General features: G+C 35.5%; 1 protein-coding gene across 1 annotated transcript in view; it reads left to right on the top strand.

The window, feature by feature from the left end:
* Positions 1-13,179, top strand: part of DOK6 (docking protein 6) — a 241,340-nt gene that overhangs the window by 188,150 nt on the left and 40,011 nt on the right. The gene's annotated exons all lie outside the window — the stretch shown is intronic.

Below are 13,179 nucleotides of genomic sequence, written 5' to 3'. Positions count from 1 at the left end.
GGTTTTCATTCAGAGTATGATAGGAAAAATTCAATTCTTCCTTTGTCTGACACAGTTTTGAAATTTCTCTTATGCATAGCCATAGGGCTGGATGATCTTGAGTGCAATAAAGGTACTCTAAATCCCTCCTATGGACTAAACCCCAAGTAACTGAGCACATATATGGGCATCCTTACTGAGAAATTGCTCTCATTCTTTCTCCTTAAAACAATTCCAAAATTTTTTTTAGTATTTTGTATATTTTTGCCATGTTCTTTTAACTTTTTGTTTGTCATGCTACCTAAGACTTAAAATCTGCCTTCCTGGTAATATAAACTAAGGGCTCAGCCAAAGTTTGTATTAAAATCTTCACAAAAGTGTCTCACAAGTGAGATGATACATCTTTTAATCTGCATGGAGCCTGCTCCATCCTATGAATCCATCCTGAAGCTGGATGAATCCTATGAACACTGTCCCCTGTTCTGTTCAGCTCAGTTACATGTTTGCATGAAGATGGGCTCCACTGTGAACATTTCTATTTAAGTCACCACGGTCTGTTTAGCTTGTTTAAATGCAACAGGGCAAAGATGTTTTCATGGTATGGTATCCAAAGATGCAAACTCTCCTGAGAATTTAACATGTGAGAACTTTAATAATCCCTACAGCCACCTATCTACCTTTCTGGGTTCTTTTTAAAGAGCTATTTCTTAAAAGTCAGATATCATTTATTTCAATTTTATGAAGTTGCATTTGAATATAAGAGGTTTTGAAGGTTGGTGACATGACCAAATTTGTAATCTTTTTTTTTTTTCTACTTTTCTTGTGCTTTGCAAAATATTGCATGTTTTCAGAGCTAACAAAGTGGTTGGAAGGGCACTGGCAGGCTGAAATTCATATTTGTTTCCAGAAATTAAGAAAATGAAGAGCCAAAGAACTTTTCCCTAAACAAAATTGATGATTTGTTTAGCAGTTTTATTTGCTAAAAGCTGTGGGTGATATGAGCTATAAATTAGGAATGGCTGCTGTAATTATGTGGTGGTTGTTGCATGTCTGACTGAAGTCCAGCCCTCCCCTTAACTAACCTCAGGGAAACATTTAATATGGAAAGGATGTTTTCTTTAGTATTGTGTGCCTTTAAACAAGCTCACTTGTGTAACAGGGCTGGTAGGCTCACATCACTGAACTCTCTCAACAGAGAAGCAGGTTATGTTGACTTCAGTTTTACTAAAAAATAATCCTCAAACCACCTCACCAGGGGGCTTAATGTAGTATTAATCTCATATCTGCTGTTTCTTATAAAATGAAGCAACTATAGAGCTTCTATTATTATTAGCAAAAATAATAGCTGATGAAGTTATCCAGTGCTCTCATGAGACAGGTATTATTATGATGTTAATAGTAATGAGTAAAATGAGGCACAGAAAGATTAAGGCCAAACTCAGCTGTATATGAATTGCCCAAGGTCATGGAATAATAAGCTGTATGCTAGGCATAGCAAAAAAACAAAACAGTAACAAAACAAATCCTGAATCATAGTCAGTTGCTTATTCACAGAAGAATTAACTTCTGAAAAAGATGTTTTTTCACATGGTTTTCATCAATCTTCTGAATTATAGCATCATTTTGTGTCTCTTGTCAAGCAAGGCCTTCCTGTGTTGCAGTAACTCTGTTTAGGAGTTCTTTATATCACTCCAGGGAATAGTTAAGGCTTTGTCTCTGATAAATAGAAAACTTCTTTATGAATGATTTACAGAGGGGCACAGTGCTTTTCAGAGAATTGGAGAATTACAAAAAGTAATAATCTGAGAAGGGATCAAAAATTCTCATAACAGCCCTAAAGTTATTTTTTAATTCTCTCCTGTGCTTTTTGTGCTTTGGTTCATCAGGTACTTGTTGGTAGGACAAAAATTAGGTGAAGTTAACCCTATGTCTTCATTTTGTGTTTTTTCTCCACTTCTATTGCTTTTTAGAAAGATGACAGGGATTTTAACCTGAAAATTATTTGTAATCTCTCTGATTATATCTTTACTGAAGACAAGAGATACTGAATATGTAAAAAAGCCATATCTGATATACAGAAACCTTTCCAAGTACATGCAGTCTTTTAATATGTGTTTATCAGAGCCTATCCAGATAGAGATTGGTTATTTCTTTTTTTTCTTTCAGCTGTAGGTCATTGTTTATGTGCTACTGATGTCTTATATGATGCCAGCCATGCTAAGAGTTTTTATTTATCAGCTGTGCAGCAATCTAGTTGAGGAGAATTGTTAGGCAGTAGTAAAGACTATAGACCCTGTGCTGTTGCTTTGACATTATTTCATTAACCACACTAGTGCTGCACAAAGATGTGCTGCTACTGCAGTCAGCAACATGTCAGTTTGACTCAAAGGTGCAGCACATCTCTTTAACTCTCAAGTTTTCAAACCCATTGAGTACAGCATCAAAAATGCTGGCATTGGAAGGGTGGTCAGCTCACCTACTTGCCTGTTCAAAGCAGGTATAACATCAGAACTAGTCAAGGTTTGAGTATCCCCAATGACTCAGATTGTGGGAGCTCGTTCCAGCACTTGGCTGCTCACACTGCAAAGGATTTTTTTCTTAAGTTTGTCTAAATTTTCCTTGGCACAGCCTGTGACCTGTTGACTCTTGTCCTTTCACTGTGCATCTCTGGTAACAGTCCTCTTTGCAACATATTTTCAGAAGAAAGAGAAAAAAATTGGTTTAGATTTGTTTTAGCCTTTGCTTTCTCAGGGTGAATAAACATTAGACATTTAATCCAGCATCACTGATATATTCTGCTTCTTAAAGGTTCTTTGCCAGGCTTTCTCCAGTTTGATATTCATCATGTGTCTGGGTCCAGACCTGAAGACTTTTTGAATATAGCTAAACTTCCAAATGTAGTTTCTCAATTGCCAAATAAGGGAGAAATGTGACTTCATGCTTTCATTAATGTGGTCCAGTGTGTCATTAGCCCCCATCACTGTATAAATACACTGGTAATATAATTCACATTATCACCAGGACAGCTAGTTCCTTTTGGCAAAGTATTTATCTAGCAAGTCAGTCCCCAACTTGTGTGCAGTTGCCCTGGCCCAGTTGCAGCATTGGCATCTGTCATTGCTGAACTTTATGACAGTCTTGTCAGCCTTTCCCTCTGCTTTGCTGAAATCCCTTTGAATAGAAGCCCTCCTGTCCTGGTGTTTGACTATTCCCCCTGATCTGATGTCATCCCCAAATTTTCTAAAAGTAAGTTCTGCCCCACTGTCCATGTTGGTGATGAAGATGTTAAATGTAATGAAATACTGTTCCATCTCAACTGCAGGAATAATTTTTTTAAAAACATTTCAGTTCTGCAGAATTCAGCAGCAAGGAATTAATGAAGATTTTCCATGCTATGGCAGAAGTATCAATTTCTCTGTTTCTTATAACTGTCTCAGGGTAAAAGCTGCTAGTCTCATAGCATATTCAGTCTGTCAGAATCCATTTCCATAAAGGCAGCTGCCAGGCAAGATTCATGTGGATTCATATGACTGGCTATTGAATGCACATCTCTGCAGTCTTCATGATTCAAAATTCATTGATAAATCAGCAAAGGTTCTTCTTTTCATTATTCTTAATCATTTCCTTGTAGAATATAGTGGTAAAAGTTGCAATTGCTGCTACCTGAGAGATTTTGTAGAATCCTTTGCAAAATTGTGCTATTTCTGTGATGTGCTCCCACATACTGTTTGGTGCTCACTTTTACATACATTTGAAGGAAAAAAGCAACGGAGTTACAGATTTCCATGGCAACAGGAATAATTCTATTTCCTTTGTTTTGTGAAGCTGAAACAGGCAAAGGATTTTTTCATTAAATAGCAACTAAGGGTATGAAAAGGCTTGAGTTACATAGCATGTGGTCATGCATGTACAACTTCTACTGGGTCTGGCAACTTTTGCCAGCAGAGAAAACCACCTTGTTTTTGTCTGAAAATGAAATTAGGTGAAGAAATGATCCTAATGGTAAGATTTGTTGGGCTGATGCAAGTGTATGGAAAGATGAAGCAATCTATGGGCAATTCTCTGTATCCCACCTTTCCAAAGTGAATTCCTGATTTGCAGCTACTTCTGCTATATTAGTAAATACAGATCAGTAGGGAAGCAAAAATTTCAGCCCCAAATATTTCCAAATATACATGATGTATATTTATTTAGAAGTGTATGCATTGCTTTTTAATGATCACTTATTTCAATTTTAAAAGAACAATTGTCAGGAATGCTCTGGCTGTATCTATCTATATATATGACCATAGTGTATATAGATAGATGTATATGTGAGGGCACACAGTGGTAAAGAATAGCCCTTTATTTTCATATATCAGCTTCTCAGTTGATTTTAAATCTGTAAAAACTCATGCAGCTATTGAATTAATAATTTAATTATTAATTCATAAATTGCCTTAAATTAAATCAGTGGGTTTATTTGTGTGTTCATATGTGCAGGCATATACCTACCCCACCCCCCCCCCCCCCAAAAAAAAAAAAAAAAAATACAGGATGTTTGAAAGCTAAAACTTAATAATTTATATACATGTGTATTGCATATATATAACTAGCCCCAGTATGTGTGATCCAAGATACATTTTAAGTGTCTAAAAATAACTAGTTAAAAGGAAGGAACTGTATTATTTTGGAAGATATCAAAGAGTCATCTGAGAAGACTTTACCACGTAATAGTAATTTTAATGTATTCTAGGTTTGCTATTTCTTGTTTTTAATTGAAATGTCTTTGTATGACATATAAAACTAACTTCTGAAAATGTCAGAAGTAGAGGTCAGCCAGACTATGTGTGTTACTGAATACTGGAGTCATGCACTGATAAGCTTAATGAGGAATATTCATGAAAAGTTACTGATGATTACTGTTTCAGAAAGTATTCAGAAAATTGTCTTCCTGTCATTTTATTAAAGTTCATTGGTCAGCAATTTCTGTGTACTGAAATGAAGAAGCTAAAAGAAATGTGATTTCCACAAATATGTGTAATTGGAAACGACTGATCTGTTTTAGACAATAGAAGAAAAAACTTCTTGAGAAATCTCATGAGGTCCAAGTCATTTGCTTTATCTGAAATAATGAAAGTCAAATAACTGTGCAGTGAACAGTGAATATAGATTGTAGCATTTTTTAGAAATCAAATTTTCAGCCCCAAATTTATTCAAGTGAAGTTCTCCCATCTGGAGACAGTCTGTGTTCATCCATATTTCACCTTTCTTGCTACATGCTACAGAGAGATTTTCAAGTCTGTTCTCTACCGAGAGACATTTTTCATACCATGGCTTCTACCACACCAGTTCTAAAGCAAACTTCCATGAGGTCAGAAAGGCTGTCCTTCTGGTACTCTCAAGTAAAACACTGAGACTTCAAGTGTTCCAAATATCTGTTTAGATATGTCATGTCTTTTGGTGATTCCATGGAATAAATCTCATACTTTGAAGTCTTTGCCGGAGCATTTCAGGTCATGATGTCTAGTCGCTTTTTAAGAGAGAGGAATACTCAGCAGAGCAAGGAGAGTGAAAAACACAGAGGAAGGAGGACAAGGCTTGTTTGTCAGCACTGAGAGCAAGCCTCTCTATTTCTAGGTCTTGGTGACAAACCTTATGAAAGAGCCCCTCCTGGAACTCTGTAACTCTCAGGCTGAATTAATCACAAAACAATTGCTCCAAATGGAGAAGATGAGTCTTTGCTGATGGTCTCTTTCTTTGATCTCTCTAACTGATGCATTTCAGTCCATTCTCCTCCACCTCAACTTACTTATCCTTACACTGTTCAGAAGACAGATCTGGGACTCTCCCTATTCAGTAGAATCTTCTCTATAATTTTGGAAATGACAGTCACAGACTGGTTGAGGATGGAAGGGACCTCTTGACCACTCCCCCTAACTCAAGTATTGCCATTGAAGCTGGTTGTCCAGGACCCAGTCCTGGATGTCTTTGGAATATCTACAATGTGAGAGACTTCACAACCTTCCTGGGCAATCTGTGCCAATTGTTATTCAACCTCACAGCAAAGGTGTTTCCTGATGTCCAGCAGGAACCTCCTGTGTTTCAGTTTGTGACCATTGTCCCTGGTCCTGTCGCTGGGCACCTTTGTAAAGACCCTGGTTCTGTCTTCTTTGCACTCTCCCATCAGGTATTTACAAACACTGAGAAGATGAAGCCTTCCCTTCTCCAGGCTGAGCAACCCCAGGTCTTTCAGCTGTCCTCATAGGAGAGGTGCTCCTTCCCACTGATATCTTCATGGCCTCCTCTGGACCTGCTCTAGTAGGTCCCTGTCTTTGTTGAGCTGGGCCCTTAGAGCTGGATGAAATGCTCCATGTGAGGTCTCACGAGACAGAATAGAGAGGGGGAATCACCTCTCTTGACCTGCTGCTGCTCGGGTGTGGCTGGCATTCTTGGCTGCAAACAGACTTAACTGGCTCCTATTGCATGGCAACAGAAAGGACAATCAAAATCTGCAAGTAATTTCTGTGCAATAGGGGATTCTCTATTATGCATACATATATACATGGATGTGTTTCTTGAAGAAATTAGCTCAGTTGTGTTTGTTTCCACTAAGACCTGCCATATAGTCAGGCTTGAAATAGTCTCAGCTCAGCTGTTGGTATTATCTCCCATGTTATTAGTAAATGGTTTTACCCAATGAGAAATGGGTAAAGTGTTTCTTATCTATAGCAAAATGGCTCAAACCTTTGAAAAATGTAAGAATCTGAGCTTCTACCATCACACTAATTATAATAGTTTCCAGAAAACTTCTTTCACAAAAGGAACAAACCCACAATTTTGTGACAGAATATGAGTAAAGACACGCACCTTAATGACATTCAAAAAATATAATCTCAACATGCTATAAAATGTATCTAAGTATCCTCCAACATTAATCCATTCTGTCTGGCAGCGTTGATCTATTATGAGCTTCTTTTAGACAAAAGAAAAAATAGAAGAAAAAACCCAACACACTTCCATCAGAAAAGGAGCAAAATCTACCAGTCCTCTATATTGTGGCCAAGAAGAATGTAAAAACACAATCAGCCCTTTTGAATCTTCCTTCAAAATTCTTTTCTTCCATGATTGTTTTATTATTAATTCTCAATGTTATTGCACCACCAAAGAATAATTGTCTGGCACACAAAAAGGTGTTACTATTTTGATGGTTTTTTTGTCCATAATTGATTAAGTAACTCTTCAAAAGGGAAAAGCAAGGTTGGAATCGCTACTGAAAACCTTAAATCTAGATATATATTATAAAGGCTGAAATCACTGAAATTGCTTTTGCAGATAGCTTTTCAAGTTTTCAGGTTTTTTTAGAAGACTTGTGAGATTGTATATTGGTGGGGGTTTTGCCAATATTATATATTCCATCAGGAACAGCAAGCTGGATAAAAATGTAAAAATAAATATTAAGCACTGCATAGCAAATAAATAGTAAGCTGATACCTATAAATTTTTGTACTAATAGTAGACATATTTAAGTAATGAACACAGTCCAAGTAACATATATATAAATGAATGTAATTATGTTCTAAGCAAGCTAAGTGATTGTGTACAAATAGCTACAGAAAAATTATAACCAAAGACTATTAGTAACACATCACCAAAGGAAAAAATTTTCTCTCTGGAATTTCATAGGACTATATCTTGCATTCGTTTGTATTAAGTATTTTCAAGGAATGATCAAGACTCAGTGTAGTTATTATACTTCCAGTTCTTACGTTTATAACAATGTGGAAGTGGATCAATGAAGAGACAGAATTCAAAATGACAGATTGGAAAATTGTTTGGAACAAAAGCATTGATTAAAACAGAAACATGGGCAAACCTGTGCTGAAGAAGGAACAGTCTGCTTTACAGTACTGGATGAGAACTGGTTTTTTGTAAAATAGATCTTTGTTTCATAGTATATTCCTACAAGTTGAATATGGGACAATAGTTAATGCTTTTGCAAAACAGACAAACATTATACCCTTAGTTTGGTCATAATGAGAAAACGAGAACACTCTCTTTAAAAAACCCAGAAATGTTTCTCCTTCTTGTTCTGTAGTTTGGGTGATATCTGAGCTGATGCTGCCTACTAGATTGTGGGATTCTTAAACTCTAGTATTTTTTTACAGTGGATGTCAGTGAAATGAGTCTCTGTCAGCAAATTTACACTTGTGAGGTAAAGTATATTTCCTAAACCCTCATCCTCCTCAAGGCATAACACCCAAAGTAAACTTCTTTCAAGTTAGAAAGAAAAAAAAAATCTAAATAATGGTATTGGATTCATATTTCTAGACTACAATTCTCGTTAGTCTTCTGTGACCTAGTTCTCTTGCTATTTGTTTAAAGACACTAATGAGAATTTGAAATGAGACAGAAGGTTTTATACATAATAAACTAACCTATTTTCAGAGCATATCTGTAAAAAGAAAAGTTGTCCTTATTGTAGCCTAAAAAAATTAAAAGGAATGAACTGTAAATTGCTCAGTTTTTCTTCTCAAGCCAAATGTATTTTCTGTCACCTTCAGTGTTTTGACTTTTTAATGAAAAAAAAAAGGTGAGAGAATAATAAGTTAAAATGATCAAAGCTCAGAACCCTAATACAGTTAACAGGCTCCATTTTTGGAATTGTCTTCATTATTGATATCAGAGTAACAAATCTATTGAAGTCAGTGGAGATGGTCTATGAGAATTAAAAGAAAATCTCTTTAAGCCTTTCATAGAAGAACAATAATGAAAAATATTGGAAACTTCTTACAGTGACAGTCTATTAATAGACTTCTTTTCTTTTGTTTCTATTTTAATCAAATAGACCTGTAAGAATAATAAAGTTGTCACTGGCGAAGCAAAGACTTCATATGGCTCAATATTTTGGGTATTTTGGCTTTGGATGTTGAATTTGTGTACAGGAAAGAAATGTAATGTTCACCGTGTGAAAGGTATTTTATCAGACAAATTTTGGAGTAAATGGATGCAGCCTAACTACTAGGTGTTCCATATGAGATAACAAAAATGCTTCAGTGGTGTTTGGTTTTTTATACCCCCACCACAAAATTCCCTGAGTTAATGTGGTTTTGATGTATGCATTTCTACTTTTCACCTAAGTTCTAATTCTGTTCTTACTTTCTACCTCATAAACTGGGGAAAAAATTCTAGATTATGTTTTAATTTCCAGAAGTCTCATCAAATTTGAGAATATTTGTAGCCAAGGCATTCTAGGTGCATGTTTAATTTGATATATTGCTTTTACTTTCCTCTGTTAAGACCAGTACATAGATGCAACACAGCAGAACAACTCTCAGTGAAATCAGGGAATGCTTTGGGTTGGAAGGGGCATTTAATGTCCAAATGAGAGGGGATATCTGCAGCTAGACCAGTTTGCTCAGAACCCAGTTCAATCTGGCCCTGAATGTGTCCAGGGATGAGGCATCCACAACTTCTCTGGGCAGCCAATGCCAGTGTTCTACCACTCCCATAAAAAAAAAAAATTTCTTCCTCAAGTCCAATTTAAATTTGCCCTCTTTTAATTAAAAACCCTTACTTCCTTGTCCTGCTACAACAGGCCCTGCTAGAAAGTCTGCCCCATCTTTCTTATAGGCCCCTGTAAAGTATGGAAAGGTCACAATAAGGTCTTCCTGAAACCTTCTGCCTGAAACTCCCCAGTCTGAACTCCAGGTTTTCAGTTTTTCTTCACAGAAGAGGTGTTCCACCCCTCAGATCATTTTTTAGTCCTACTCTGGATCTCCTCCAGCAAATTCCTGTCCTTATAGTAAGGACACCAAAGCTGACACTCTACTCCAGGTGGGACCTTCCTAGAACAAAATAGAGGAGTAGAATCATCTCAAATTCATTCCCAGATATAAAATTTTGTTTCTTCTATGTGTCTTTGCTACCTTTGTCATTATGGGTCCTTTCTGCACAGTTGATGCTAATGCATCTGAGCCTGTTTTGCCAGCTCCTGAGAATATGTCAGTGTTGGAAACAACAGCTGAATATTTGCCTGTTATGTAAGAAGAAATCCAGACTCAGAGATGTTGTTTTAATTTTCTGCATGATAAACAGGCTTAATGAGATAGGTGAAATAATTTTTAAACATAAATTTAACTGTTACATTTCTGTTAAATTGAGGACAGTAATAAATCTGTGCAGGATGGTCTACCTGCTTTGAGAAAAGAAGAAAATTTAAAGGGTATTTACTTGATTTTCCATAGTGAAAATTTCTCTGCTTACATTAGCTGCTTCAAAAAAGTGTAGAGGAGAAGCCAGTTATTTTTTTAATGAGGCATAGTAAAAAGACAAAAGGGTGTGGAGGACAAAGTCCCTGAACTTATGAGTGTGATCTCTCTCATTGGTCTGGAACACCAGAGGTCTTGAACCTGAGTATCTAATTTTTTTAACAGTTAAGCAGTTCTGTAAATCCCTGATTTATAAGTTGTTTGTTTGGTTTCTCTATTTAAACTTTGCTAAGTACTAGAATTTCATGTACAGTTGGGGAAAAGGGATTTTGAAATCATAGATCTCTATAATTAAATATTAGTTTAACCTGTAATTATTAGTATAGCAAACAGCTATCTAGTAGTATATAAACAATTGATCATATGGATGTTTTTATGTGTTTTCTTCACCTTGGTTTGAAGTTTTTTATCTGAAATACCCACAGTGTAACATATAGGATGTTCTCTAGACAAAATGGGTTTCTGTCAATATATTATTCAATTTTCTTTGAACACAGGAATATTTTTATAAACAGCAGTTTGTGGAAGTAAGCATTCTGACATTGTCAATTGCATTTGATCAACAATGTGATTCTTATATGGATAAAAAAAAGATTAAAAGAAAAGTTGTAGCTGATGGTAGTCTTCTATTCAGTAAGAATAACTTCATGGACAAACTAATGTCATCATCCTTTCTATGATATTCAAGGTAATAAGGTCTTCAAATCCATAGGTTTATGCTTCTATTTTAAAATCTCAAATTAAAAACAAAATTGATATTTTATTTTAAATTTTTTTTTTTTTTTTTTTTCCTGAGGATGATATTATAATAAATTAAAAATTGCATATTTTTCTCTGCGGAGTCCCCAGAGAATTATGGTTCATCTGGTCCTCTTGCAGTTAGCATATGGTGATAATTCTTACCCAAAAGGTGATATCAGAAATTGTACTTTAGTTAGAGAATCTGAGGAAACAAAGAATTGTGAATGCTTGCAGTGCAGCCTTCTGCACTAGAGCAGTTCTTATCTTATTTTACAATGAGAACAGGTTGTTTTTTATTTTATTTTATTCTCCTAAATCTCTAATTTGTGCAAATTAACTTCTTCTGCATCACCATTGGTGAGATCAGGCCTCTTCAGATCAAGAATAATGATATGTTTAACCACTTCCATTCAGTCCATCGATTTAGCAGTCAAATAGGTTCTATTTATTGGAATTTTTTTTTCAGAATACATACTAAGAAAAACTTTATCATTTGAGTAAATAAATTATGAATAAGTCATCAGCAAACTGAGATTAGGTAATTTATGTAATTTTCTGCTTCAGCAAAATTACCCTAGTTACCCTTACTACACAAACATGGTAACATAATATAGAGGGTTTGTTACTGTCCTGATCTCTACAATAAATTCTGTGTATCAATAAGCTTTAAACCCCCAAGTCTCCCTAAAATTGGAATTCTTGTGATTATGATTTCAAACTTCTTTTTTAATGGACTAAATGCTTCTGCAAGTTCTTTACTTCATATCAAGTAGCTTCTAGTGATGATCTGCACCACTAACAAATGAAATGTAATACTTGTCTATAAATGAGCAGAAAAGACAGCTGTAGACAGGGAGTTATTTTGGTGACAGTTCTCAAGAAAACAACAACAGAAATAATTACAACAGATTGATCTGAAGCAAAATATATTGCATAGATCACTTTGTGTTAATATTCAAAATTTAAATAATTTTAGATCTTTGAGTAGATACTGTCTCTTTGGGGTTTTTTTTGGGGGGGCAGGGCAGAAGACGTTTAAACTACAGAATGAGTTTGTACAATTAAAAGAGGCTTTTTTAAATTCGGTATTATGATTCTGAATGAGGAATCCCTAGGAAATGATGACTAGACCTGCAGTAAATGATCCAGACATTGAATACCTTCTGCTCTGTAGCTGAAGTCTCTGCAAATTATTTTCTAGGCCCACCCTCTCAGAGTACCATTGTAGTTCCACCTTTAAAACTAAAAGATTTAACATTCTAAATCTTCAGACATAATTGATCCTTCAGTATTGATCTTTTCAGACATCCCCTGAAAAAATTGTGCTTTACAATGTTATGGTGGTTTGTTAGATTCCAAAAATTATTGATCACGTTTTATATTCTGTAAAACCAGAGATACAAAAAATTTGCAGGTGCATTCTCTTTTCTTCTAGACACAGAAAGTGTAGCAGGAATATCAAAAGAGGTTGCCAGAATGCACAATTCTTCATCTTTCTTTCTTCTGTGTAGTGTTGTCTTGTCTTTGACTTACATGAATAGTTTGTTGGAGACGGAGATCTCTTTAATAAAGTAGATATTCCTCCTGTTAGGTTTCTGTGCTGTAGCTTTTGTACACAGGGACTTACCATGCAATCTACAATTTCAATCACATAAAGTCCCCCAGACCAGGAAAATCTGCTCTTGAAGCTGGAGCCTGCTACTGGTGATGAGATACCTCCCCTACAAAGGAGGATTAGGAGATTAATGACTCTCCATTGCTAATTCTCTGCTGGTTGTCTCAGATTCTCTCTTAGCATCTTTCTGGGTATTCAATCCAATATACAGGCTAAATGGTCAAAAGGAAATGTGATTGCAGAGGGCTTTTAGAGTTCAGGCATATGTTAATCCATTGTTATAATAAAGAAAAAAATAACAAAACCGTGGCAGCAAGAAGAATAGCTGTAGATAAATAGAGACATATTTTGATGTCCTAATATTAACCTTTGTTAATGAACCTATAGACCCAGACACACTTCTGCAGCTTTTTCCTGAGCATTCACAGTGCTGATGCTTGTAACACAGTTAAATGATAATATAAAATCTGACATAATTCAGAAAATGATAAATTCATGACGACGTAGGTTCGATTTAAAGTTTTGGGATTATTTATCATTATTAGGCCTATTTGTGATTATTCATGCTTATGTGTGACCTTCCATTTATGTTTG

Source organism: Erithacus rubecula (assembly GCF_903797595.1).
Source record: "Erithacus rubecula genome assembly, chromosome: 3".
Taxonomy (NCBI): Eukaryota; Metazoa; Chordata; class Aves; order Passeriformes; family Muscicapidae; genus Erithacus; species Erithacus rubecula.
The sequence above is the reverse complement of the archived record's forward strand: the minus strand, read 5'-3'. Positions and strand labels throughout refer to the sequence as shown.